The 23,295-nt window shown below is 41.4% G+C and overlaps 1 long non-coding RNA gene across 1 annotated transcript in view; it reads right to left on the minus strand.

Annotated features, from left to right (window-relative positions):
* LOC139172879 (uncharacterized) overlaps positions 1–23,295 on the minus strand; it is a 139,298-nt gene that overhangs the window by 113,963 nt on the left and 2,040 nt on the right. Inside the window, exon 2 of the long non-coding RNA XR_011559948.1 lies at positions 20,595–20,645. This is a non-coding gene — a long non-coding RNA (uncharacterized lncRNA). The remainder of the gene's footprint in view (positions 1–20,594; positions 20,646–23,295) is intronic.

Consider the following 23,295-nt stretch of genomic DNA (forward strand, 5'->3'; position numbering starts at 1 on the left):
GGGGTGTCAGTTATGACAGTTGGGAGTGTCAGTTATGACAGTTGGGGGTGTCGGTTATGACACTTGGGGATGTCAGTTATGACAGTTGGGGGTGTCAGTTATGACAATTGGGGGTGACCGTTATGACAGTTGGGGATGTCAGTTATGACAGTTGGAAGTGACTGTTATGACAGTTGGGGGTGTCAGTTACGACAGTTGGGAGTGTCAGTTATGACAGTTGGGGGTGTCCGTTATGACACTTGGGGATGTCAGTTATGACAGTTGGGGGTGTCAGTTATGACAATTGGGGGTGACCGTTACGACAGTTGGGGATGTCAGTTATGACAGTTGGGGGTGTCCGTTATGACACTTGGGGTTGTCAGTTATGACAGTTGGGGGTGACCATTATGACTGTTGGGGGTGTCCGTTATTACACTTGGGGTTGTCAGTTATGACAGTTGGGGGTGACCGTTATGACATTTGGGGATGGCAGTTATCACAGTTGGAAGTGACCGTTATGACAGTTGGGGGTGTCAGTTATAACAGTTGAGGGTGTCAGTTATGACAGTTGGGGGTGTCAGTTATGACAGTTGGGGGTGTCCGTTATGACACTTGGGGTTGTCAGTTATGACAGTTGGGGGTGACCATTATGACTGTTGGGGGTGTCCGTTATGACACTTGGGGTTGTCAGTTATGACAGTTGGGGGTGACCGTTATGACATTTGGGGATGTCAGTTATGACAGTTGGAAGTGACCGTTATGACAGTTGGGGGTGTCAGTTATAACAGTTGAGGGTGTCAGTTATGACAGTTGGGCGTGTCAGTTATGACAGTTGGGCGTGTCAGTTTTGACAGTTGGTGGTGACCGTTATGACAGTTGGGGGTGTCAGTTATGACAGTTGAGCGTGTCAGTTATGACAGTTGGGTGTGTCAGTTATGACAGTGGTGGATGTCAGTTATGACAGTTGGGGGTGACCGTTATGACAGTTGGGGATGTCAGTTATGACAGTTGGGCGTGTCAGTTATGACAGTTGTGCGTGTCAGTTATGACAGTGGGGGATGTCAGTTATGACAGTTGGGGGTGACCGTTATGACAGTTGGGCGTGTCAGTTATGACAGTGGGGGATGTCAGTTATGACAGTTGGGCGTGTCAGTTATGACAGTTGGGCGTGTCAGTTATGACAGTGGGGGATGTCAGTTATGACAGTTGGGGGTGACCGTTATGACAGTTGGGGGTGTCAGTTATAACAGTTGAGGGTGTCAGTTATGACAGTTGGGGATGTCAGTTATGACAGCTGGGTGTCACAGTTATGACAGTTGGGGGTGTCAGTTATGACAGTTGGGCGTGTCAGTTATGACAATTGGGGGTGACCGTTATAACAGTTGGGGATGTCAATTATGACAGTTGGGGATGTCAGTTATGACAGCTGGGTGACACAGTTATGACAGTTGGGGGTGTCAGTTATGACAGTTGGGCGTGTAAGTTATGACAGTGGGGGATGTCAGTTATGATAGTGGGGGATGTCAGTTATGACAGTTGGGGGTGTCAGTTATGACAGTTGGGGGTGTCAGTTATAACAGTTGAGGGTGTCAGTTATGACAGTTGGGCGTGTCAGTTATGACAGTTGGGCGTGTCAGTTTTGACAGTTGGGGGTGACCGTTATGACAGTTGGGGGTGTCAGTTATGACAGTTGGGCGTGTCAGTTATGACAGTGGGGGATGTCAGTTATGACAGTTGGAAGTGACTGTTATGACAGTTGGGGGTGTCAGTTACGACAGTTGGGAGTGTCAGTTATGACAGTTGGGGGTGTCCGTTATGACACTTGGGGATGTCAGTTATGACAGTTGGGGGTGTCAGTTATGACAATTGGGGGTGACCGTTACGACAGTTGGGGATGTCAGTTATGACAGTTGGGGGTGTCCGTTATGACACTTGGGGTTGTCAGTTATGACAGTTGGGGGTGACCATTATGACTGTTGGGGGTGTCCGTTATTACACTTGGGGTTGTCAGTTATGACAGTTGGGGGTGACCGTTATGACATTTGGGGATGGCAGTTATCACAGTTGGAAGTGACCGTTATGACAGTTGGGGGTGTCAGTTATAACAGTTGAGGGTGTCAGTTATGACAGTTGGGGGTGTCAGTTATGACAGTTGGGGGTGTCCGTTATGACACTTGGGGTTGTCAGTTATGACAGTTGGGGGTGACCATTATGACTGTTGGGGGTGTCCGTTATGACACTTGGGGTTGTCAGTTATGACAGTTGGGGGTGACCGTTATGACATTTGGGGATGTCAGTTATGACAGTTGGAAGTGACCGTTATGACAGTTGGGGGTGTCAGTTATAACAGTTGAGGGTGTCAGTTATGACAGTTGGGCGTGTCAGTTATGACAGTTGGGCGTGTCAGTTTTGACAGTTGGGGGTGACCGTTATGACAGTTGGGGGTGTCAGTTATGACAGTTGAGTGTGTCAGTTATGACAGTTGGGTGTGTCAGTTATGACAGTGGTGGATGTCAGTTATGACAGTTGGGGGTGACCGTTATGACACTTGGGCGTGTCAGTTATGACAGTTGGGCGTGTCAGTTATGACAGTTGGGGATGTCAGTTATGACAGTTGGGCGTGTCAGTTATGACAGTTCGGCGTGTCAGTTATGACAGTTGGGCGTGTCAGTTATGACAGTTGTGGGTGACCGTTATGACAGTTGGGGGTGTCAGTTATGACAGTTGAGCGTGTCAGTTATGACAGTTGGGCGTGTCAGTTATGACAGTGGTGGATGTCAGTTATAACAGTTGGGGGTGACCGTTATGACAGTTGGGGATGTCAGTTATGACAGTTGGGCGTGTCAGTTATGACAGTGGGGGATGTCAGTTATGACAGTTGGGGCTGACCGTTATGACAGTTGGGCGTGTCAGTTATGACAGTGGGGGATGTCAGTTATGACAGTTGGGGGTAACCGTTAGGACAGTTGGGGATGTCAGTTACAACAGTTGGGCGTGTCAGTTATGACATTTGGGCGTGTCAGTTATGACAGTGAGGGATGTCAGTTATGACAGTTGGGGGTGACTGTTATGACAGTTGGGTTTGTCAGTTATGACAGTGGGGGATGTCAGTTATGACAGTTGGGCGTGTCAGTTATGACAGTGGGGGATGTCAGTTATGACAGTTGGGGGTGACCGTTATGACAGTTGGGGGTGTCAGTTATGACAGTTGGGCGTGTCAGTTATGACAGTTGGAAGTGACCGTTATGACAGTTGGGGGTGTCAGTTATAACAGTTGAGGGTGTCAGTTATGACAGTTGGGGGTGTCAGTTATGACAGTTGGGGGTGTCCGTTATGACACTTGGGGTTGTCAGTTATGACAGTTGGGGGTGACCATTATGACTGTTGGGGGTGTCCGTTATGACACTTGGGGTTGTCAGTTATGACAGTTGGGGGTGACCGTTATGACATTTGGGGATGTCAGTTATGACAGTTGGAAGTGACTGTTATGACAGTTGGGGGTGTCAGTTATAACAGTTGGGGGTGTCAGTTATGACAGTTGGGCGTGTCAGTTATGACAGTTGGGCGTGTCAGTTTTGACTGTTGGGGGTGACCGTTATGACAGTTGGGGGTGTCAGTTATGACAGTTGAGCGTGTCAGTTATGACAGTTGGGCGTGTCAGTTATGACAGTGGTGGATGTCAGTTATGACAGTTGGGGGTGACCGTTATGACATTTGGGGATGTCAGTTATGACAGTTGGGCGTGTCAGTTATGACAGTTGTGCGTGTCAGTTATGACAGTGGGGGATGTCAGTTATGACAGTTGGGGGTGTCCGTTATGACACTTGGGGATGTCAGTTATGACAGTTGGGGGTGTCAGTTATGACACTTGGGGGTGTCAGTTATGACAGTTGGGGATGCCAGTTATGACAGTTGGGGATGTCAGTTATGACAGTTGGGCGTGTCAGTTATGACAGTTCGGCGTGTCAGTTATGACAGTTGGGCGTGTCAGTTATGACAGTTGGGGGTGACCGTTATGACAGTTGGGGGTGTCAGTTATGACAGTTGAGCGTGTCAGTTATGACAGTTGGGCGTGTCAGTTATGACAGTGGTGGATGTCAGTTATAACAGTTGGGGGTGACCGTTATGACAGTTGGGGATGTCAGTTATGACAGTTGGGCGTGTCAGTTATGACAGTGGGGGATGTCAGTTATGACAGTTGGGGCTGACCGTTATGACAGTTGGGCGTGTCAGTTATGACAGTGGGGATGTCAGTTATGACAGTTGGGGGTAACCGTTAGGACAGTTGGGGATGTCAGTTACAACAGTTGGGCGTGTCAGTTATGACATTTGGGCGTGTCAGTTATGACAGTGAGGGATGTCAGTTATGACAGTTGGGGGTGACTGTTATGACAGTTGGGTTTGTCAGTTATGACAGTGGGGGATGTCAGTTATGACAGTTGGGCGTGTCAGTTATGACAGTGGGGGATGTCAGTTATGACAGTTGGGGGTGACCGTTATGACAGTTGGGGGTGTCAGTTATGACAGTTGGGCGTGTCAGTTATGACAGTTGGAAGTGACCGTTATGACAGTTGGGGGTGTCAGTTATAACAGTTGAGGGTGTCAGTTATGACAGTTGGGGGTGTCAGTTATGACAGTTGGGGGTGTCCGTTATGACACTTGGGGTTGTCAGTTATGACAGTTGGGGGTGACCATTATGACTGTTGGGGGTGTCCGTTATGACACTTGGGGTTGTCAGTTATGACAGTTGGGGGTGACCGTTATGACATTTGGGGATGTCAGTTATGACAGTTGGAAGTGACTGTTATGACAGTTGGGGGTGTCAGTTATAACAGTTGGGGGTGTCAGTTATGACAGTTGGGCGTGTCAGTTATGACAGTTGGGCGTGTCAGTTTTGACTGTTGGGGGTGACCGTTATGACAGTTGGGGGTGTCAGTTATGACAGTTGAGCGTGTCAGTTATGACAGTTGGGCGTGTCAGTTATGACAGTGGTGGATGTCAGTTATGACAGTTGGGGGTGACCGTTATGACATTTGGGGATGTCATTTATGACAGTTGGGCGTGTCAGTTATGACAGTTGTGCGTGTCAGTTATGACAGTGGGGGATGTCAGTTATGACAGTTGGGGGTGACCGTTATGACAGTTGGGCGTGTCAGTTATGACAGTGGGGGATGTCAGTTATGACAGTTGGGCGTGTCAGTTATGACAGTTGTGCGTGTCAGTTATGACAGTGGGGGATGTCAGTTATGACAGTTGGGGTTGACCGTTATGACAGTTGGGCGTGTCAGTTATGACAGTGGGGGATGTCAGTTATGACAGTTGGGCGTGTCAGTTATGACAGTTGGGCGTGTCAGTTATGACAGTGGGGGATGTCAGTTATGACAGTTGGGGGTGACCGTTATGACAGTTGGGGGTGTCAGTTATAACAGTTGAGGGTGTCAGTTATGACAGTTGGGGATGTCAGTTATGACAGCTGGGTGTCACAGTTATGACAGTTGGGGGTGTCAGTTATGACAGTTGGGCGTGTCAGTTATGACAATTGGGGGTGACCGTTATAACAGTTGGGGATGTCAATTATGACAGTTGGGGATGTCAGTTATGACAGCTGGGTGACACAGTTATGACAGTTGGGGGTGTCAGTTATGACAGTTGGGCGTGTAAGTTATGACAGTGGGGGATGTCAGTCTCTCTTTATAAAGGTACAAGACAAGGATGTCCACTGTCCCCTTTATTATTTATCTTAACCCTTGAAGTATTAGCGAGAATTATTAGAGACAAGGAAGAGATAAGAGGATTAAATTGTAAGAAAGAAACCTATAAGCTTCAAGCTTTCGCAGATGACCTGGTATTTATCTTAGAAGATCCCTTAGACTCAGGTCCCAAACATTAGAAGTTCTGGAAGATTATGGTACAGTGGCAGGCCTTAAAATAAATAAATCCAAAACCCAAATTCTAACTAAAAATATGCGACAATCACAGAAAGACATCTTATCAGCAAAATTGGATATTCAAATAGTTACAAAAATTAAATACCTCGGCATCAATTTGACAAACAGAGTGTCCAGTTTAAAACTAAATAATTATGATACTTTAATACATAAAATACAAGCATGGAGGAACTTACAACTTTCCCTATTAGGGAGAATTGCAGCCATAAAATTAAATACTTTGCCCAAAATTTTGTTTTTATTTCAAACAATCCCTATTCATTTATATCCGGAATTTTTCAATAATTTGACTAAACTAACTAACAATTTCATCTGGCAAAATAAACGTCCCCGAATTCGACTAAAATATTTACAAGGAAAGAGGGAAGAAGGTGGACTGGCTCTCCCAATTTGGAAGGATTACTACATTGCAGCATCTTTAGCATGGACAAGAGACTGGATGAGCCTAACAAATACTAGACTTCTTAACTTAGAAGGCCACGACCTCCATTCAGGGTGGCACTATTATCTCTGGGACGAAAAGCCGATAACCCACAAATACTTCTCCAACCACTTGATTAGGAAATCGCTTATCTACACCTGGAAAAAAATCAAAACTAAACTTTACAAAGGAATTCCCATGTGGTACGCCCCCTTAGAAGCCTATGTACACCCTAATTTACACAAAAGAAACAACATAATAAGATATAAAGATATTCTAAACCCAAATGGGGCAATCAAAACAAGGCTAGAACTTGAAAATCTGGGGCAAAAAGTGGAATGGTGGGAATACCTCCAGATTCAATCTAAACTTAACAAAGATAAAAAAAAATTCGGGATAAGGAAAAATGCCCCGCTAGATAAGCTCTGTATAGGCCCCCAGGATAAGCTACCGTATATACTCGAGTATAAGCCGAGTTTTTCAGCCCAAAAAATGGGCTGAAAAACACAGCCTCGGCTTATACTCGGGTCATTGACAAAGTCACCACACGAGGGCGCCATTGCTTGAGCCAGAGCGAGGAGGCACCAGCTTTTGTCCCCTCTGGCACGCCGTAGTTCCTCTCCCTGCCTCAAGCAAATGAGGCAGCCATTTGCTCCAACCGAGAGGGGGAAATAGCAATGGTGAGTAACTATTCCTTGCTCTATCTGCATTACCCTTAGTTGGATTAAAAAGGCCCCCTGCTGTCAGATTCTCCTCCCCCTCCTTTGAAAGGATTTAAACTGTTTAAAAAATGGTATTTTGTGGTAGTTGCTGTCCTTGCTTGGATAGGATCTAATAATGTGTTATGAGGTAGAGCTAGACAGGAATTCTTTTTCTATCTGTCTATCTTTCTATTTATCTATTTTTCTATCTATCTATTTTTCTATCTATTTATCTATCTATCTATCTATCTATCTGTATCTATTTCTATCTATCTATCTATTTTTCTATCTGTCTGTCTGTCTATCTATCTTTCTATTTATATCTATCTATCTGTATCTATTTCTATCTATCTATTTTTCTATCTATCTATTTTTCTATCTATCTATCTATCTATCTGTATCTATTTCTATCTATCTGTATCTATTTCTATCTATCTATTTTTCTATCTTTCTATCTATCTATTTTTCTATCTATCTATTTTTCTATCTATCTATTTTTCTATCTATCTATTTTTCTATCTATCTATCTATCTATCTATCTATCTGTATCTATTTCTATCTATCTATCTATCTATCTATTTTTCTATCTGTCTGTCTGTCTATCTATCTTTCTATCTATATCTATCTGTATCTATCTATCTATCTATCTATCATCTATCTATCTATCTGTATCTATTTCTATCTATCTATTTTTCTATCTTTCTATCTATCTATTTTTCTATCTATCTATTTTTCTTTCTATCTATCTATCTAGCTATCTGTATCTATTTCTATCTATCTATCTATCTATCTATCTATTTTTCTATCTGTCTGTCTGTCTGTCTGTCTATCTATCTTTCTATCTATATCTATCTATCTATCTGTATCTATTTCTATCTATCTATCTATCTATTTTTCTGTCTGTCTGTCTGTCTGTCTATCTATCTTTCTATCTATATCTATCTATCTATCTATCTATCTATCTATCTATTTGGTTTTCTATGCTGATAACCTCACAGCAGCTAATGCTGAAGCTCTTCTTTGGATACACTTATTTATTTGTTTGTTTGTTTGTTTATTTATTTAATTGGATTTGTATGCAATCCCTGTCCAAGGACTCAGGGTGGCTCACAGCATATATAAAAACAGAACAATAATGTAAATCCAATTAATGATGAGAAGGAATCCAGTTTTGAAGGATTTTAACTCTTAGGTTTTAGCTTTGTTCCTGATCGAGCTACTTTTTTTACTTTTTAATTTATTGTTAATATTGTTAATTTGTTTACCCTCTTTTAAATTTACAGAGCTAGTTTACTGGTTTTCTTTAAAATAAATATTCTAAAACATGTCTCAATTAATGTAATTTTATTGTTTTCCATTTTTATAAGTTACCAGTAGCCACTGCATTTTCTAACCTCGGCTTATACTCGGGTCAATACGTTTTCCCAGTTTTTGTGGCAAAAATTGGTGCCTCGGCTTATACTCGGGTCGGCTTATACTCGAGTATATACGGTAATTAAATTTTTTTACTGTTACTTAAATTACAATGAATTGGACAACTTTAACACAAAAATTAATGTCAAGAAATGGAATTTGGACCTTAAAAACGAAATTAAAGAGGAGGAATGGCAATCACTCTGGACTAGGAACTATAAATTGACTATTGCCACTTCCTATAAAGAAAATTTGGTCAAAATGTTTTACCGATGGCATATTACTCCAATTAAGTTAACCAAATTGAATAATAAACTCTCACCAAATTGCTGGAAATGTCAACAAGAATTGGGCACTTGCTTCCACCTATGGTGGCAATGTACTAAGGCTAAATTATTCTGGAATAAGATTGGAATTTGGATCGATGAAATTTTAAATTTGTCACTAGACAAAACTCCTGAATGCTTTTTATTGGGTATAATCAGACAAAATCTATTGAAATCCCAAATTCACTTAATCATTCACATAACAACGGCAGCAAGACTATCTTATGCGCAGTGGTGGAAAAACGATGAGCTACCCCCAAATGAAGTAATAATTAAAAAAATAGTATACTGCGCAGAAATGTCAAAATTGACTTTATTAGTTAGAAATGAATCGCTGGAGACTTTTAACAAATGTTGGGACCCTTTCTATAATTGGCTAGGAAGCAAAAGCGAGAATATTAGGCTCTAAGAGTGAAAAGTAAAATACATCCTTGAACTGTTACAAATCTGGTATAAAGTAATTAATTATCTTATAGAATAACATTAGACTTTATATATATTTAAAGATGAAATTTTATTATTATTTGTTAATTTCTCTTCAATATGTTTATTTCAATTCTGGCATTCAACATTCTTGATAATCTATTCGAAACATGGTATTAAGCAAACATAATTGGATCTAATTTTCGTTTTCAATACAGCTCCCCTGTTTATTCGCCGACACTTTTATCTTTGTTTATTTGTTTTGTTTTCTCTTTATTTCGTAATGTGTGTTTCTTGTTTCGTAATGTATCATATGTTGTATTATACGATGTACATGTTTATATTTTAATAATAAAAAATTAAAAAAAAGAAAAGAAAAGAAAAGACAGAGGGAAAGGAAAGGAAGAGAGAAAGAGACACAGAGAGGAAAGGATGGAAGGAAGGAAAGAAAAGACAAAGGGAAAGGAAGGAAGAGAGAAAGAGACACAGAGAGGAAAGGAAGGAAAGAAAGGAAAGACACAAGAAAGGAAGAGAGAAAGTGACACAGAGAGGAAAGGAAGGAAGGAAGGAAAGAAAAGACAGAGGGAAAGGAAAGGAAGAGAGAAAGAGACACAGAGAGGAAAGGAAGGAAGGAAGGAAGTAAAGAAAAGACAGAGGGAAAGGAAAGGAAGAGAGAAAGAGACACAGAGAGGAAAGGAAGGAAGGAAGGAAAGAAAAGACAGAGGGAAAGGAAGGAAGAGAGAAAGAGACACAGAGAGGAAAGGAAGGAAGGAAAGAAAAGACAGAGGGAAAGGAAAGGAAGAGAGAAAGAGACACAGAGAGGAAAGGAAGGAAGGAAAGAAAAGACAGAGGGAAAGGAAGGAAGAGAGAAAGAGACACAGAGAGGAAAGGAAGGAAGGAAAGAAAAGACAGAGGGAAAGGAAGGAAGCGAGAAAGAGACAGAGAGAGGAAAGGAAGGAAGGAAAGAAAAGACAGAGGGAAAGGAAGGAAGAGAGAAAGAGACACAGAGAGGAAAGGAAGGAAGGAAGGAAAGAAAAGACAGAGGGAAAGGAAGGAAGAGAGAAAGAGACAGAGAGAGGAAAGGAAGGAAGGAAGGAAAGAAAAGACAGAGGGAAAGGAAGGAAGAGAGAAAGAGACACACAGAGGAAAGGAAGGAAGGAAGGAAAGAAAAGACAGAGGGAAAGGAAAGGAAGAGAGAAAGAGACACAGAGAGGAAAGGAAGGAAGGAAGGAAAGAAAAGACAGAGGGAAAGGAAGGAAGAGAGAAAGAGACACAGAGGAAAGGAAGGAAGGAGGGAAAGAAAAGACAGAGGGAAAGGAAAGGAAGAGAGAAAGAGACACAGAGAGGAAAGGACGGTAGGAAAGAAAAGACAGAGGGAAAGGAAGGAAGCGAGAAAGAGACAGAGAGAGGAAAGGAAGGAAGGAAGGAAAGAAAAGACAGAGGGAAAGGAAGGAAGAGAGAAAGAGACACACAGAGGAAAGGAAGGAAGGAAGGAAAGAAAAGACAGAGGGAAAGGAAAGGAAGAACGAGACATAGAGAGTAGAGGAAGGAAGGAAGGAAAGAAAAGACAGAGGGAAAGGAAGGAAGAGAGAAAGAGACACAGAGAGGAAAGGAAGGAAGGAAGGAAAGAAAAGACAGAGGGAAAGGAAGGAAGAGAGAAAGAGACACAGAGAGGAAAGGAAGGAAGGAAAGAAAAGACAGAGGGAAAGGAAAGGAAGAGAGAAAGAGACGCAGAGAGGAAAGGAAGGAAGGAAGGAAAGAAAAGACAGAGGGAAAGGAAGGAAGAGAGAAAGAGACACAGAGAGGAAAGGAAGGAAGGAAGGAAAGAAAAGACAGAGGGAAAGGAAAGGAAGAGAGAAAGGGACTAACAGAGGAAAGGAAGAAAGGAAGGAAAAGACAGAGGGAAAGGAAGGAAGAGAGAAAGAGACACAGAGAGGAAAGGAAGGAAGGAAGGAAAGAAAAGACAGAGGGAAAGGAAAGGAAGAGAGAAAGAGACACAGAGAGGAAAGGAAGGAAGGAAGGAAAGAAAAGACAGAGGGAAAGGAAGGAAGAGAGAAAGAGACAGAGAGAGGAAAGGAAGGAAGGAAGGAAAGAAAAGACAGAGGGAAAGGAAGGAAGCGAGAAAGAGACAGAGAGAGGAAAGGAAGGAAGGAAGGAAAGAAAAGACAGAGGGAAAGGAAGGAAGAGAGAAAGAGACACACAGAGGAAAGGAAGGAAGGAAGGAAAGAAAAGACAGAGGGAAAGGAAAGGAAGAGAGAAAGAGACACAGAGAGGAAAGGAAGGAAGGAAGGAAAGAAAAGACAGAGGGAAAGGAAGGAAGAGAGAAAGAGACACAGAGGAAAGGAAGGAAGGAGGGAAGGAAAAGACAGAGGGAAAGGAAAGGAAGAGAGAAAGAGACACAGAGAGGAAAGGACGGTAGGAAAGAAAAGACAGAGGGAAAGGAAGGAAGCGAGAAAGAGACAGAGAGAGGAAAGGAAGGAAGGAAGGAAAGAAAAGACAGAGGGAAAGGAAGGAAGAGAGAAAGAGACACAGAGAGGAAAGGAAGGAAGGAAGGAAAGAAAAGACAGAGGGAAAGGAAAGGAAGAACGAGACATAGAGAGTAGTGGAAGGAAGGAAGGAAAGAAAAGACAGAGGGAAAGGAAGGAAGAGAGAAAGAGACACAGAGAGGAAAGGAAGGAAGGAGGGAAAGAAAAGATGGAGGGAAAAAAAAGACAGAGGGAAAGGAAAGGAAGAGAGAAAGAGACACAGAGAGGAAAGGAAGGAAGGAAGGAAGTAAAGAAAAGACAGAGGGAAAGGAAGGAAGAGAGAGACACAGAGAGGAAAGGAAGGAAGGAAGGAAGGAAAGAAAAGACAGAGGGAAAGGAAAGGAAGAGAGAAAGAGACACAGAGAGGAAAGGAAGGAAGGAAGGAAAGAAAAGACAGAGGGAAAGGAAAGGAAGAGAGAAAGAGACACAGAGAGGAGAGGAAGGAAGGAAGGAAAGAAAAGACAGAGGGAAAGGAAGGAAGGGATAAAGAGACACAGAGAGGAAAGGAAGGAAGGAGGGAAAGAAAAGACAGAGGGAAAGGAAAGGAAGAGAGAAAGAGACACAGAGAGGAAAGGAAGGAAGGAAGGAAGTAAAGAAAAGACAGAGGGAAAGGAAGGAAGAGAGAAAGAGACACAGAGAGGAAAGGAAGGAAGGAAGGAAAGAAAAGACAGAGGGAAAGGAAAGGAAGAGAGAAAGAGACACAGAGAGGAAAGGAAGGAAGGAAGGAAAGAAAAGACAGAGGGAAAGGAAGGAAGAGAGAAAGAGACACAGAGAGGAAAGGAAGGAAAGAAAGGAAAGACAGAAGAAAGGAAGAGAGAAAGTGACACAGAGAGGAAAGGAAGGAAGGAAGGAAAGAAAAGACAGAGGGAAAGGAAGGAAGAGAGAAAGAGACACAGAGAGGAAAGGAAGGAAGGAAAGAAAAGACAGAGGGAAAGGAAGGAAGCGAGAAAGAGACAGAGAGAGGAAAGGAAGGAAGGAAGGAAGGAAAGAAAAGACAGAGGGAAAGGAAGGAAGAGAGAAAGAGATACAGAGAGGGAAGGAAGGAAGGAAGGAAAGAAAAGACAGAGGGAAAGGAAAGGAAGAGAGAAAGAGACACAGAGAGGAAAGGAAGGAAGGAAGGAAAGAAAAGACAGAGGGAAAGGAAGGAAGAGAGAAAGAGACACAGAGGAAAGGAAGGAAGGAGGGAAAGAAAAGACAGAGGGAAAGGAAAGGAAGAGAGAAAGAGACACAGAGAGGAAAGGACGGTAGGAAAGAAAAGACAGAAGGAAAGGAAGGAAGCGAGAAAGAGACAGAGAGAGGAAAGGAAGGAAGGAAGGAAGGAAAGAAAAGACAGAGGGAAAGGAAGGAAGGATAGTACAATTAGACTTAGAAATAAAACCTTTAACAATTGTCTCATTTTATGCACCAAATGATAATCAAAAACAATTCTATAAAGACCTACATGAAAAAATCAATGAGTTTTCAATTGAAAATATGATAATAGGAGACTTTAATGCAATATCAGATGACCAAATGGATTATAATGGGAAAAGAAAAGAAAAGAAAAAAAAGGTAATATTACCGGCACCATTTTGGAAAATGAGAACAGAATTGGCATTAAAAGACGTATGGCGAGAACAGCATTTAAAAGATAAACAGTATACTTTTTATTCCAATCCACATGACTTGGTCGAGAATTGATATGGCATGGGCTCCTACTCACATAATGGAACAAATAAGTGAAATAGAAATAGAACCAAATACTTGGGCTGATCATAACCCTCTATCCATATATTGGAAAGGTAAAAGGATAATAAAGAATTGGTCAATGAATAGAACTATAATAAAAGATCCTGAATATAAGAAATGGATAGAGAAGGAGTTAAAGATTTTCTTAAAAATAAATAAAAATGCAGATACTACCCCTCAAAATTTATGGGACACAACCGAAGCATATATACGTGGATTAACAATAGCATTCACAGCAAAAAAGAATAAAGAAAAGAAAGAATACCAAGAAACATTAGTAGAAGAATTAAGAAAATTAGAAATTTTAATGCAAAAAGAGGATAAGGACGACAAATTAAAAAATCAGAGAGAATTAATAAGACATAAATTGAGATTAATAGAACAAGAATCAATTGCAGAAAAGATAAAAAGAGCAAAACAAGATTATTTTGAATATGCAAATAAACCTGGAAGATGGCTGGCATACAAACTTAGAAAAGAGAGAGAAAATAAAATTATAAAAAATCTGATGGATTTAAAAGGTACTATAAAACATAGAATAGAAGACAAAAAGGAAATAGCTTCGGAATTCTATAAACAATTATATAAGAAAGAAGAGATAAGCGAGGATTTAATTTTTAAATATTTGGAACAAATAAAACTTCCAGTTTTAACGGAAGCCCAACAGCAAAGATTAAATAGACCCGTTACAGATATAGAATTAAAACAATCTATAAAGAATCAAAAAAATAATAAAGCGACCGGTCCAGACGCAATACCAGCTGAATTTTACAAACTAGATTTAGAAATATTCTTTTCCAACATGCTTGGGATATATAATCAAATATTGACAACAGGTAAATTACCAAAAACCTGGTCAGAAACTTTAATAACCTTAATACATAAGGCGGATACCAAGAAAGAAAAAATTGAAAATTATAGACCTATCTCATTGTTGAACGTAGACTATAAAATTTTTATATCAATATTTGCCGATAGACTTAAAAGTATTATAAACAACATGATACATAGTGACCAAAATGGATTTTTACCAGGAAGACAAATTAAAAATAATTTAAGAATAATTGTTAATACTTTGGAATACTACGAACAACACCCTGAAAAGCAAATGGCACTTGTATTTCTAGATGCTCAAAAAGCATTTGACAACGTGGACTGGAATTTTATGAAAATACAATTAAATAAGATGGAAGTAGGAACAAAGTTTTTTAACATAATAGACGCTATATATTCTGAACAAACTGCTAAAATTATAATAAATAGTGAACAAACAGAAAAAGTAGTTATACAAAGAGGAGTAAGACAAGGTTGCCCAATATCACCATTGTTGTTTATTTTGACTTTAGAAGTATTGCTGATAAAAATAAGAGCAGATCAGAAAAATAAAAGGATTGAAAATCAGAAAAGAAGTTTATAAAACACAAGCATTTGCAGATGATGTAGTCTTTATTTTAGATGACCCAACAGAATCTATCCTAAATTTAATAAATGTGATTGAAGAATATGGGAAAGTCGCAGGATTGAAAATAAATAAGGAAAAGACACAGATACTAACAAAAAATATGACTGAAATACAGAGAAAACACTTAGGAGACTTATCAAACATGAAGATCACGAAAAAAGTGAAATACTTAGGGATATGGATGACCTCCAAAGACCTATCTTTAAAAAACGACAATTATTTAAAATTATTAAGTCAGATTAAAAAAGATTTAGAAATATGGAGTAATTTACAATTATCATTTGTAGGAAGAATCTCCGCAGTTAAAATGAATATCCTTCCAAAAATATTATTCCTTTTTCAAGTGATTCCGATAAATCCAGGAGCGAAATTCTTTGCCGAATTGAATAAGATAATAAGAAAATTTATTTGGCAAGGTAAAAAATCAAGAATAAAACAAAATTAATTAGAAGACCGTAAGGAGAGAGGGGGCCTGGGGCTTCCAAATTGGAAACTATACTATCATGCCACGGCTCTGACATGGATAAAAGAATGGCTTACATTAGAAAATCAAAGATTGCTTAACCTAGAAGGCCACGACTTGATGGTCGGGTGGCATGCATTTGTTTGGTATGATAAGTTAAGAACCCACTCATATTTTAAAAATAATGTTATTAGAAAGGCATTGATAGAAGTGTGGAATGAAATAAAGAAAAATCATTTTTTAGTAATGCCAGAATGGGTTTCACCCCTCGAAGCCATAGTACACCCAAATCTTAAAGGAAAAGGTAAGATCTGGAAATATAGTGATCTGTTAAATAATCAATTAAAATTAAGAACAAAACAAGAGCTATACGAGTTAGGTATAGATTTAGATTGGTGGCATTATATGCAGATTAGTTCTAGATATCAAATAGACGTAAAGACTTACATTTTTAAAAAAGAAAATAATGTACTGGGCAAATTATGTACTGGGCAAAGATAATTGGAAATGTTTATAAATATTTACTAAATCATAGAACGATAGGTTGGATATTGAAAGATAATATGATCAGTTGGTGCAAAAATTTTGGCAAAGAGATTGATTTAGACACTTGGGAAAAGATATGGACCTATAATTGGAAAATAACAAAATCAATCTCTTTCAAAGAAAATCAAATTAAGATGTTTTATAGATGGCACCTTCCACCATATAGAATCTCTAAAATGTTTCCTTCGGTATCGCCCATTTGTTGGAAATGCAAAAAAGAAGTTGGTACATATTACCATACATGGTGGACCTGTCCGGAGACAAAAATATTTTGGAATAAAGTAGAGAATTGGATAAATGAAATAACAAAGGAGAAGATTAAAAAATCTCCCGAATTTTTTTTATTGGGTATTTCAAATATAAAGTATAAAAAAGATATTTACTATTTAATAATACATATAACAACATTCGCGCAGAAATGGAAAGAAAAGACGATACCGAAAGACTCTGAGGTGTTTAAAAAAATTATAGAGTGTGCAGAACTAGATATGATGATTAAAAGGTTGAACAATCAAACTGAAACAGAATTTTATAAAATTTGGGATAAAGTATATGATTGGTGGAATGTTAAAAATAGTATTAAAAATTAAACATATAAGAATAAATGATTACTTAAAAATTATAAGATAGAATTATATAGTTTATATAGTTCATATTATAACTAACTCAGAAGTGTTTATATTATTATTTTTTTGTATTACTAATAATTTGTTTATTGTTTTTTGATATATATATACATATAAGTATATTATTATTATTTTTTGTCCAAAAATATATATATATAAAGAAACTCAATCAATAATTTTAATTTTAAAAATCTATAATTAAATTTAATGATAATGTAATTTTCAAGTGTGGCTTTTCTGCTTAGATCTTGTAACAGTTAGAGCTTTTTATATTTTGTATTAGTTAGACTTCTATGATAAGTGGAGCAATAGTAGCTCCTTAAATGTTTAATGTTGTATGTCTTTGTTCGTTTTACCTTGAAAATAATAAAAAATATTTTACAAAAAAAAAGAAAAGACAGAGGGAAAGGAAGGAAGAGAGAAAGAGACACAGAGAGGGAAGGAAGGAAGGAAAGGAAAGAGAGAGGGAAAGGAAGGAAGAGAGAAAGAGACACAGAGAGGAAAGGAAGGAAGGAAGGAAGGAAAGAAAAGACAGAGGGAAAGGAAGGAAGAGAGAAAGAGACACAGAGAGGAAAGGAAGGAAGGAAAGAAAAGACAGAGGGAAAGGAAAGGAAGAGAGAAAGAGACACAGAGAGGAAAGGAAGGAAGGAAAGAAAAGAGAGAGGGAAAGCAAGGAAGAGAGAAAGAGACAAAGAGAGGAAAGGAAGGAAGGAAAGAAAAGACAGAGGGAAAGGAAGGAAGAGAGAAAGAGACACAGAGAGGAAAGGAAGGAAGGAAGGAAAGAAAAGACAGAGGGAAAGGAAGGAAGAGAGAAAGAGACAGAGAGGAAAGGAAGGAAGGAAGGAAAGAAAAGACAGAGGGAAAGGAAGGAAGAGAGAAAGAGACAGAGAGGAAAGGAAGGAAGGAAGGAAAGAAAAGACAGAGGGAAAGGAAGGAAGAGAGAAAGAGACACAGAGAGGAAAGGAAGGAAGGAAGGAAAGAAAAGACAGAGGGAAAGGAAGGAAGAGAGAAAGAGACACAGAGAGGAAAGGAAGGAAGGAAGGAAAGAAAAGACAGAGGGAAAGGAAGGAAGAGAGAAAGAGACACAGAGAGGAAAGGAAGGAAGGAAGGAAAGAAAAGACAGAGGGAAAGGAAGGAAGAGAGAAAGAGACAGAGAGAGGGAAGGAAGGAAGGAAGGAAAGAAAAGACAGAGGGAAAGGAAGGAAGAGAGAAAGAGACACAGAGAGGAAAGGAAGGAAGGAAGGAAAGAAAAGACAGAGGGAAAGGAAAGGAAGAGAGAAAGAGACACAGAGAGGAAAGGAAGGAAGGAAGGATAGAAAAGACAGAGGGAAAGGAAAGGAAGAGAGAAAGAGACACAGACAGGAAAGGAAGGAAGGAAGGAAGGAAAAGACAGAGGGAAAGGAAGGAAGAGAGAAAGAGACATAGAGAGGAAAGGAAGGAAGGAAGGAAAGAAAAGACAGCGGGAAAGGAAGGAAGAGAGAAAGAGACACAGAGAGGAATGGAAGGAAGGAAAAGACAGAGGGAAAGGAAAGGAAGAGAGAAAGAGACACAGAGAGGAAAGGAAGGAAGGAAGGAAGGAAAAGACAGAGGGAAAGGAAGGAAGAGAGAAAGAGACACAGAGAGGAAAGGAAGGAAGGAAGTAAAAAAAGGCGGGTGAGAGGGACGAAGAAATCCCCGTTTAACCTGCATGCAAGTAGAAAGGTGGATTTACTCACTCTCTTCCCCGTCTGTCTCACAAACACACTCATGGCCACACAAAGATTCTCTTCCCTCCTGCCCCCTTCCAAGGGTCTCCAACTTCTCAGCCACTACTGCTCCTCGCTTCTCCTGCCCCTGGGGTGGAGCCGGGTGCCGTTTCTCCCCGCCCGACGGCTGCAACTGGCAGTGCCCGATCCACCCCTCCCAAGACCGCCTTCCCCGCCACAGCGCCTGTCCGCCGGCCTTGCAGAGTCTGCGGTGGGGAGGTGCCAGGAGAGGCTCCCCCTGTAGCCGCTCTCTCCCCTCGGTGGGGGCACCGCAGCCTCTGGAGCCACAGCCCCCACGTGGTCCGAGAAGGAAGAGGTGCAGAGGGCCCCTGCCCGCCATCCCTGCGGCCCCCCTGAGAGGAAGCCTATCCAGGTGCTCGGCCGTCTGTTGCACTCCAACCAGCTCCACAGAGAGAGAAAAAAGAGGAAGGAAGAGAGAGAAAGAAAGAGAAAGAGGGAGGGAGAGAAAGGCCATTGCCTGTCTCATTCAGTCCCTGGAGACTCACACTGCACAGCTTTTCTGGGGTTCCCCTGAGTGACCCTTTCGGTCCCTGAGAGAGCAGTGAGGGCGAATCACCTGGGGGACGCAGCTGCCAGCCCCCTCCAGTCCCTGAGGGCCCCCTCACTGTGGACTGCCTCCCTCCCATCTTCTCTTCCTTGGAAAGAATGCCGGACTCAAAAGAACCACAACACCTGTATGCGCATAGGTTAATTCCCAAGGTTAGTATCAGACCAACAGACCAACAGTGAACAATGTCCGAGTCAACACATAGTCCAACCAAAGAGAATGAACCCTTCTCTCTCCTAGCACTGATATTCCCTAATAAAAACATCTGCAAAACAAGCTACCAAGCTCAGAGAACACTAAAGACCCTTCACTCCAACCATAAGCCACAAATCTTCTCCTTTATACACAGATCATCACCAGCTTTACTTTCAGTTCTAAGAAGTCTGAGTTATACCGGCATTCTTTCCAAGGAAGAGAAGATGGGAGGGAGACAGTCCACAGTGAGGAGACCCTCAGGGACTGGAGGGGGCTGGCAGGTGCGTCCTCCAGGTGATTCGCCCTCACTGCTCTCTCAGGGACAGAAGGGGTCACTCAGTGGAACCCCAGAGAAGCTGTGCAATGTGAGTTTCCAGGGATTGAATGAGACAGGCAACGGCCTTTTTCTCTCGCCCTCTTTCTCTCTTTCTTCCTTCCTTCCTTCCTCCCTCTCTCTTTCTTTCTTTCTCTTCCTTCCTCTCTTTTCTTTCTCTCTTCGTCCCCCCTCTATTTCTTTCTCTCTCTCTCCCTCTTTCCCTCACCCCTCTCCCTTCCAGCCTTCCTCTTTCTCTCTCCATCCCTTTCTTTCTTTCTCCCTCCGTCTCTTTCTCTCTCTTTCTTCCTCTCTTTTTTTCTCTCTGTGGAGCCCGTCAGAGCGCAACAGCTGGCCAAGCACCTAGATGGGCTTCCTCCCAAGGGGGCTGCGGGGATATTGGACAGGGGCTCCCTGCACCTCTTCCTTCCCTGGCCACGTGGGGGCTGCGGCTCCAGAGGCTGTGGTGCCCCCACCAAGGAGAGAGAGCAGTTACAGGGGGAGCCTCTCTTGGCACCTCCCCACCGCAGACTCTGCAAGGCAGGCGGGCGAGTGCTGCAGCGGGGAAGGCAGTCTTGTGAGGGGCGGATCGGGCACTGCCAGTTGTAGCCGTCGGGTGGGGAGAAACGGCGCCCGGCTCCACTCCTGGGGCAGGACAGGCGAGGAGCAGTGGCAGCTGCGAAGTTGGAGACTTTTGGAAGGGGGCAGGAGGAAAGAGAATCTTTGCGTGGCTGTGAGTGTGTGTGTGAGAGAGAGAGGGGGAAGAGAGAGAGTAAATCCCCGTTTGTACTTGCATGCAGGTAAAGGGGGCTTTCTTCGTCCCTCTTGCCCACCTTAGTCACTTCCCCGTTCTTCCACAGACCCAGCACTCCAACCGCAGTGGTCCTCCCGCCTGGCAGCTCAGGCATCACTGCGCAGCATTGGAAAACCATGGGGACCCCTCTGGTTCTACCACCGACAATGGCTAAAATCATCTCACATCAAAAATTGTTTATATGTTTTAGATACTTTCATTACATTTTAACCATTATTACTTTATATCCCCCCCCAAAAAATCATTAAAACATTCCTTAGGCTTAGGGTAAACTTTTAGCAAGGCCCAAAGTTTTTTGCAGTAATAAACCATATGTTGCAGTAATAAACCACATGTTGGCAATAGTCAGGCTTTTTTGGTTAAATACAACACTGGAAAGTGAATTCAACCTGACCTACCTTTGATGTCTTCGACTGCTTGTCTGTCATGATTTCCTTCACGTAGAGTGCCTTTGAAATAATAATTTAAAAAATCAACATCACCAAATGACCACCTGATTTTCAGAAAATAGAAAACCAATTCATCAATTTTAAAAAGGTGCTTTTAAAATTGAACTGCTTTTACAAGTGAAAGCAGGCGTGATGGGATGAATTCAAATGTTGTGTCCTTGAGAAGACTTCAGACCCCTGGTTTTTACTGTTCCCAAAGATATGACCACCAACTACAGGAGTGTCTGCTACTCTCTAGGAACAGGAAGGCATCCCTAAAATTGCCTTAGTGTTCCCCCCCCCCCCCCAAGTTCCTGCAAGAAAGTCAGGTCATTTCCCAGACATGACTTAATTTTAGGTAACTTTTGCCATTAGTTCCTTGAAGTAGCTAGTCCTCTACATGTTTTGTTTAACAAACTGAGCCATGGCTAGAATTACCTCAATATCAAGAATTGGCTTTAATTCCTGAAAGCAAGGGTCAGCTCCTGGACTTGTATAACTTTTGCCTTTACTTGAATTAGCTAGCCCTCTATATGTTTATGTACTACTTTATGTGGCCAAGTAAATTTGAGCCTTGACTAAAATTATCTGGGATCCCCCCCAAAAATCACTTTATTCCTGAAAGCAAGGTCAGTTCCTAAAATAATTTTTACCTTTACCTGTTTTAAAGCTATTTTTAATTATGACTTCTCTGTGATGGTTTGGTCCTTTCAACAGGACTTGGCAGAGATTAACTCAGCTTCCACCAGTACATTATTCAGAATTCAGATTACAGTTGAATAGAACACAGCTGAGATTACAGATTCCATCCATATTTTACTCCTAAAAACTCCAGCCTTGGTTAAAATTATCCAGGACCTAGAAATTTGCCAAATTTCCTTGTGGGAAACTCACTTCGTGGGTCTGAGTTAATTCCCCATAGGTGAGCTGTGGGGTTGGGAGTCCTTTAAATAAGATACACCTCAACCACCAGTGGTGTTTTTTACTCCTGAGAAAATACACAGCCTGGTAAAAATTACCTCAGGTGCCTTCCTTACTCTCTGGGAATCAACTAAAATTACTCCAGTTGCCTTTTTTACTCCCCAAGAATAGACTAAAATTATCTCAAATGCTTTTTGATCCGAGAATAGACTAAAATTACCATGGGCACTATTTATTATTTTATTTATTTATTTGTTTTGTCATGGTATACAAAGATACAATATTTATATACAAGTACTAGCACAAGTTACTTCTTTACTCCCTATATGCATTAGCTCCCCTAGCGTCCCACAACGTCTAAGAGCCTCAAGGCAGGATTATCTCACAGTGCGAGAGGCACCCATAGCGGTCTCCATCTGCGAAGCCTTGGGCTGCGGGGGCGCCGTGGGGAGAGACGGGTTCCTCGCACGGCCCGCAGCCTCCTCTTCCGAGAGGGGAAAAAACACGAGCGAAACGCGGCTGCACGTGCTGCTTTTACCTCAGCCCGAGCAGTCCATCCACGTTTTTAAAGTGTCCCGCCCCCTCGGGGGAGAAGAGGCCGCTCAGCCAATCCGAGGGATAAGTTTCCAAAGCAACCAATCGCAGCCGGGGCGGTGAGTGGGAGAGCGCGTGCCGGGAAAGGCACCTGGCGCTTGGCCTCACAGGTGTGGGTGATTGAGGGAGGCACGTGGTCTGGGCAGGTGCTTTAAATTAGCTTGCTACGAGAGCTGGAAGGGACCTTGTGGGTCATCTAGTCCAACCCCGCTCATGCAGCAGTCCCTGCAGCATTTCAGACAAATGGCCATTCAATCTCCTCTTTAAAGTGTTGGAGCTGTCACGACCTCCACAAGCAACTTCTGTTTCACCCTCAGAAAGTTCCCCCTTGTTTCCAGGTTGAATAATCTCTCCGTGGTCAGTTTCCATCCCTTATTCCTTGTCTGGCCTTTTGGTGCCTTAGAAAACAGCCTAACCCCTTCCTCTCTATGCCTTTCAGTGTGTAAAATAAAACAAGATTCTTTTATTGTCACTTTTTACTGTGGGCACATTGGCCCACATTAAAAATGAAATTGTGTTGCTCTCTCCAAAATTATCCATCCATCCATCTATCATCTATATATTTATCTATCATACATATCTAGTATACAAATGTCATACATATCTATGTAGATATCTATTTACATACATACATACAAGAAGGCACAATCTGAGGTTAGTTGGGGGACAGATCAGAAGCAACCAAAGAAAATATTATTTTATTAAAAGAGTAGTAGATACTTGGAAGAAACTTCCAGCAGATGTGGGTTGGTAAATGCACAGTAACTGAATTTAGACATGACTTAATTTTAGGTAACTTTTGCCATTAGTTCCTTGAAGTAGCTAGTCCTCTACATGTTTTGTTTTAACAAATTGAGCCTTGGCTACAATTACCTCAATCCCAATATTTGGCTTTAATTCCTGAAAGCAAGGATCAGCTCCTGGACTTGTATAACTTCAGTGTGTAAAATAAAACAAGATACTTTTATTGTCACTTTTTATTGTGGTCACATTGGCCCACATTAAAATTGAAATTGCGTTGCTCTCTCCAAATTTATCCATCCTATCATCTATCCAAATACTTATCTATCATACATATCTAGTATACATATCTCCATACATGTCTATGTAGGTATCATCTATTTACATGCATACATACATACAAGGTGGCACAATC

This window comes from Erythrolamprus reginae, chromosome 10, assembly GCF_031021105.1.
Source record: "Erythrolamprus reginae isolate rEryReg1 chromosome 10, rEryReg1.hap1, whole genome shotgun sequence".
NCBI classification, from domain to species: Eukaryota; Metazoa; Chordata; class Lepidosauria; order Squamata; family Dipsadidae; genus Erythrolamprus; species Erythrolamprus reginae.